Source organism: Ctenopharyngodon idella, chromosome 11 (assembly GCF_019924925.1).
Source record: "Ctenopharyngodon idella isolate HZGC_01 chromosome 11, HZGC01, whole genome shotgun sequence".
Taxonomy (NCBI): domain Eukaryota; kingdom Metazoa; phylum Chordata; class Actinopteri; order Cypriniformes; family Xenocyprididae; genus Ctenopharyngodon; species Ctenopharyngodon idella.
Genome location: NC_067230.1, coordinates 16,327,758 through 16,333,889, shown reverse-complemented (window position 1 = coordinate 16,333,889; position 6,132 = coordinate 16,327,758).

Here is a 6,132-nt window from a genome sequence, read left to right as displayed (position 1 = left end):
GTTTGTATGAATGATGGTAATTACACTCGAGTTGAGATTAACAAATGTAAGAAATCAGCATTAGGTTTAACTCTGGTTTCAGCTATATTAGGAGGATATATAAATTGGGAGGTATTAGAGGAATGTACAATAGGAAGCGATCACTATCCACTATTACAGTAAGTACAATCATAATGAAATAAGAAAGATAAATCAGGAAAGGGCTGGCAAGTGGAGTTCTGAAAAAGCTAATTGAGAAGATTTTTTAGGAATGACGGATGAGGGAATGAAATAAATAATGAAAGCAACATAGAAATAATTACCTAAAAAATAGTTACAGTTTATAAGAATATTTACTTGTTCAGACAATCTGACTATAGAGAGAAAAGATCTAAAAGAGAAGAAGATGAATGAAAATCCAAACCTCACAGTGAAGAGGATGATCCCTGAATTAAAAAGGGCTGTGAAATGAATGAAAACATCAGCCCCAGGAAATGACGGAATAACTTACACTGTTAAAACAACTTAGTGAAGAATCTTTGGTTGCGATTTTAAAGTTTTATAACAGAATATGGAATGAAGGGGAATTACCAGGTAGCTGACAAGGGAGCTTGAAAAATTCCTATATGGAAAAAAGGGAAGACTGTCCTCTCACAGGGAAAGACCCAATGGATCCTGTAGTATGTTTGGAAACAGACTTAAGGAAAGCTTTAATGATTAAAGAAACAATGGTGGCAGTATTTTTTGATATGGAAAAGGCGTACAACATGTTATGTAAGAAATTATTACTTATTAAGTTAAGTCAAATAAATATAAATGCAAGAATGTTTAACTGGATTAAAAATGTCCTTTTAGGACAATAAAAGTGAATGTAGACTTGCTAAATTCAAGCCAGGGTTGCCAGTTCAGTAGTTTTTCCCTACACCAAACATTATTTGTAGCGCCTCCCATTCAATAATCACAAAGAGCTTTGTGCTTTCTCACTTCTGATAAGAAACAACGTCTCAGCTTTTAAATTCTGTCCATTTTATCACGAATTTCAAACAATAAATGGCATTTTGACGCTCTTAAATGTGACATGACAGATCGCTGTAGCGCCTTAGTTTAAGTCTTTTCTTACACTTTAATACAAGTTATAGCATGAAAAACATGAATGAACATCAAAAGGTATGTTTAAAAACAGTACAATTTAGTGTAATGCGTCATGTAATCACTCAGTGTTTCAAACGCAAAAAGACGTCAATAAAACAGCTTGTCACAGTCTGTTAGTTAGCTATAAAAAACATTACAAATAAGCTTATATATGGTTAATTATATACTTTAATAAATTTGTCATGAAGACGAGTGTTTTTGAAAACTACCTTATGTGCAAATGAGTCATATATAAACATTTCAGTTTTTATTTGAGTGGTATTATATCTGAAAATAACTAGCAGTTGAATATAATAGTTTGGGATCTGTTTTTAATTTTAACTTCTAATATTATAGTAATGTACCAAATAAGAGGGTTCCCTGTATAGTTTACAGCATTAGTTGGGAGAGATTGTTTTGTTTTTTCTTAAGAAAATCAAAATGATGGTATTGGCAGATATCATTCTGAATAATCAGTTATCGGTAGACAAATTTTGTAGGCCTATCGGTGCATCTCTACCACACACACATTACCCCGCAAAGACTTCTTCTTCTACTTCTTTTGAATTTAATGGCAAACAAGCTTTGATGAATTTCTGCCACCTACTGGGGTGGAGTGTTAAGCATTGACATAGAAGGGAAAGAAGAGAAAACCTTCTAAATTCTTCTAATAAAACTTGTTTTCTTAAGATATTTCACTATTTCATTTCCCACAATCCCCATGTGAGCAGGCATCCACAAAAAGAAGACGTTTATTCCTAGATGTTGAATTCTGAACAGGTTCTGGAGGGTTTTTATGAGAATACCCTGTCTTAAGTCAGATTTTTTTTTTTTTTTTTTTTTTTTTAGCCCTATTTCAGATTATTAAGCTTGATAAAGTATCAGAGCAAATAAGACTTGAAGTAAATGAGCCTCTTCCACCTATTAAAGGGCCAATTGAACTGCAATCAGTTCTGAGGAATATGTTAAGATCATGTTTCTCTTTTGAGAATTAGGTGGTTTTTATTTTGTCCCATCCACCCAAACACAATTTGGGTGATTGAGACAGTGCTTGAAGGCTTTGCTAATTAGGAAAATGATTAACCTGGCAATAGAGAACCATTGTGTATGCTCTATATGCTCTGAACTGGTGCTTCTCAACCTCTTAATTTATGCAACCCATGACAGTTACACATTTTTACTGATTTTTTTGCAGTTGTATACCGTATTCATGTTTCCATGGAAGGTTTGTGCAATATAATAGATATGACAATTTAGCCCAATACACTAGCTAAGCTTAACCTAAAACTAAGTTTAGCAATGACCTTACAGTACATTCTTAACTTTAACCTATTGCAGAGTAGAATGGCACCAGTGAGAGATGTAGAAAGACAGTAAAAGAGAAAACACAGGGAAAGAACAAAAAAACAGCAATAATAAAAATACAACGAGTGGATTGAGGAAAGGATGAAGGGGCCACAAGGAGAGCGTTGAATGTGCCAAAACCAACTCTGCAGATGTGAGTGAAGGAAGTTGTAAAGGGCTATAAGCACATTGTTGGAAGAAAGTCCCGCATTCCCTAAGAGGATGAGGTCCAGCTAGCAGAGCTAGTCAAACATCTGAGCAAGAGAGGGTTCCCCATGAGAAAACCAGAGATACAAGTTCTTGCCACCCAATTTGCAGAAGCCAATGGAATAAAAGGCATTGCCCCTAGAAAGACAGTTCACTACTGGTTTCAAGGCTTTCTAAGGAGAAACCCAGGAAGCTGGAGGCACTCTCTTCTACCCGAGCAGCCTGCTTTAACCCCGTTTCTATGCAAAAAAATGGTTTGCTTTTTACAGCGATATTATTACTGAGTTTGGGATCCAGGACCTCTAAGGACACACCTGGAACTGCGATAAAACAGGCCTACAGGACTACTTTGTGTCTGCAAGAGTTGTGGCTGAAGTAGGATTGCCATGCTTTGAAATCACTGCAAATGAAAGGGAAGAAACAACAACACTGCAAGTGTGTCTCAACGCAGCAGGAGAGTATGGGCCGCTACTAGTCATATTCAAAGGCAAAAGGCTTCGGGCTGAATGGTGTTTTGGGCCACCAATCAGTACCCTTGTCAGAATACCAGACAATGGATGAATCAGCTCTGGGGTGTTTTTGGACTGGAGAAAGCACTTCATAGCTCACCTGCTGTTACGTCCATGACGTTTTGTTGTTGTTCCCGCTGTTTCCTTTTCCTCTTTTAGGATTGGTCCTGGATGTAATGCGTTATCCTGGCTGTTGGTTGTTGGACCGGAAAAGAGTTCCGGACTATAAATACCCCCCGTATTCCACTGGAGGGAGCTCTCTGCCTCTTTGATTGTTCATGACTGTTTGTTGTGGTACTGTATGTTAGCTGGTGGACATGTAATGCGATAGATTGTGATTTCTGTTAGCCACTTTTGATATTGTGTGATCCTTAAGTCTAGAACATCAATGTCTTGTTGATCATGTTGGCAGGCCGTAGGGGGTGAGTGCCTTTTTTTTTTTTTTTGTAGGCCAAAAGGACATTACTTTTTCTCCTATTGGTTAGATAAGGATATAGGCTATGTTATTATATGTTTTGTTTCTTTTATTTTGATTCATAGGGAAGGTAGTTCTTTTGTGGGTAGTTTAGTTTCTGTTTGTTTATTGTTTTGGCATTGGCTCACCCCTGAAGATTTTGCTTCCAAATTCTTTTTTTCTTTTTTTTTTCAAGAAATTGTTTTGTACACAAAAAACAAAACAAACAAACAAACAAAAAAACTAACGCATTGAAAATGAACAAGATAACAAGAAAACAAAATAAAAATGAGTAATCAAGAAGTATTGTCATGTCATTTATGTTACACCCTGACCTAGACCAGGGACCGTTGGGGGCTCGTCCGGGATTTGAACCTGGGACCTCTCGCACCCCAAGCGAGAATCATACTCCTAGAAGATCCCTGTCCACATGTGCTTCTGCTTGATGGACAGCCATGTGTTTAACACTGAGTTTCTTACTCTTATGAGAGACAACAATGTGCATGTTGTGTGCTTCTCTCCTCATACAACACATTCTCCAGCCAGCTGACAGCACATTCTTCAAAAGCGTCGCTGGAGCCTGGAGGTCCGGATCTACACCAGAGAGAATGGTGGAAGGAAGCTGCAGAGACCCCTCCTCCTGCCACAAAATGCACAAGCAGGCTTTAGGGGTAGTGGATCTACCCACTAGATCCCACCCGTATAGACCAAGCTCTTTTTTCTTATCATTTGAGGAAATGCAGTACCTGAGGCCTTCAAGACCCCTTATCATCCTCACCCAAACGTTCTCCAAGTCCTCCTCCAAGCCCTCATCCAGGTAATACTTCATCAAGCCCTCTTCCAAACCCTCGTCAAAGCTCTGTACAGAGAACCCCATGCTTTGTTGACCTGGTTGATATACCCATCTGTGAGCATGCTACCACAAGTAAGCAGTCAAAACCTCTAAGCTTCCACACCTAACAGGGGACACACATTTTGAATATGTGGCAAGCAAATCCAAAGGAAAAGGAAAACAAACAACCCAAAAAGCAAAAATCCAAAAAGCCAAGATGGAATAGTCATGTGTGGTTTGTTTGCACAATATGGGGACACAGAAGACCCTAAAAAAGCAGAGGAATGGTTTTCATGTTTTATCTTATCTGGGTCTTGTGGTTTCATGACTCCTGTGGAGGAGAAGATGATGATGATGATGATGATGATTACACCTCCTTCATCTGCAGTGACTGTCTGTTTTTGGTCTGATGGATCGAGGGTAATTTTTGCTTCAATTAAATGTGTTTGTTAAACAGTTTGCAAAAAAAAGGTTTTGGGTCAGTTTTAAATAAATGTTTGAATAAATTTTGGACCTGAAACATCTTTTTTTTTTTCTTTTTTTTTCTTTACTTCAGTGAAAAGTTTTCAATGACTTTTGGATGTTTTGATTTTTAAATGTGTTCAGTGGAATTTGGGGGCGGAAGAGAATTCACTGGAAAGTATGAATTGTGGACAGACAGAGTAATAGGAGTCATGGTGAACAGAAAATTAAATCTTTCATATTTTTCATTATAACTGTAGGGTTAGGGTCAGGAACTTTCAGGAGGAACTTTCCCCGGGATCTAGGGACTTTGGTGTGGTACTCAGTGTGTTTTGACTGCAGGGACCAGGGTCTAAATGAAGTTCCGGGTAAAAATTCCCCCCTCAGAAAGTCCCTGCTCACGAGGTAGTAGTTCAGAAACTTTTTCGGGGTGGGACTTGGATGCTGAACATTCTGATTGGTTGAGTTCACGCAGCACTTTGATTGGTTGACTCCATGCACCATTTTATTTCAACCACCATTTTTAAAAGATGCGTTGTGATGCATGCAGTAAGAGTTGTTTGCTATGCGAATCAACAATGGAGTTTAAAAACTATGACTGACGATGAGGTTCAGGCTTTATTAAGCTTATATGCGGAGGAATAAATCCAACGGGAACATCACCTACATCACCGGACTATTTTGCTTAATCTTCACGGTACTCTAGACTGCGATGGAAATGCAGACAGCAACAGGTCTGGGGGAAAAAAGTTCCCAGGACAAATTGTTATGGTTAATTTCAGTGGAAACGCGGCTTAAGATGGTACTGTATATGGTTTAACCGACTGGTATGTGGTTTAACTCTTCGGCCTGGTTTCACAGACAGGGTTTAGATTAAGGCAGTATTAGGCCTTAGTTCAATTAGGACATTTAAGTAGCTTTTATAAACGTTCCTTAGAAAAAAAAAAGAAAAAAAAAAACATTACTGGTGTGAATCTTGAGATAAAACAATGACACTGACATATTTTAAGGTATGTCAATTGCTGTCAGTTAAAACAGTTTAAACATGTATTTTAGTCTGGGACTAGCTTAAGCCTTGTCTGTGAAACCAGGGGTTCATGTTTTTAAAGTCACTGGCAGTGACCTTGTGGGTGAAAATAAGGTCATGTGATTATTTCTCTTTTTCTAGCTTGTCAGGGGCTCACTGGTGTTAGCATGTTGAGAAAAAAAAAATA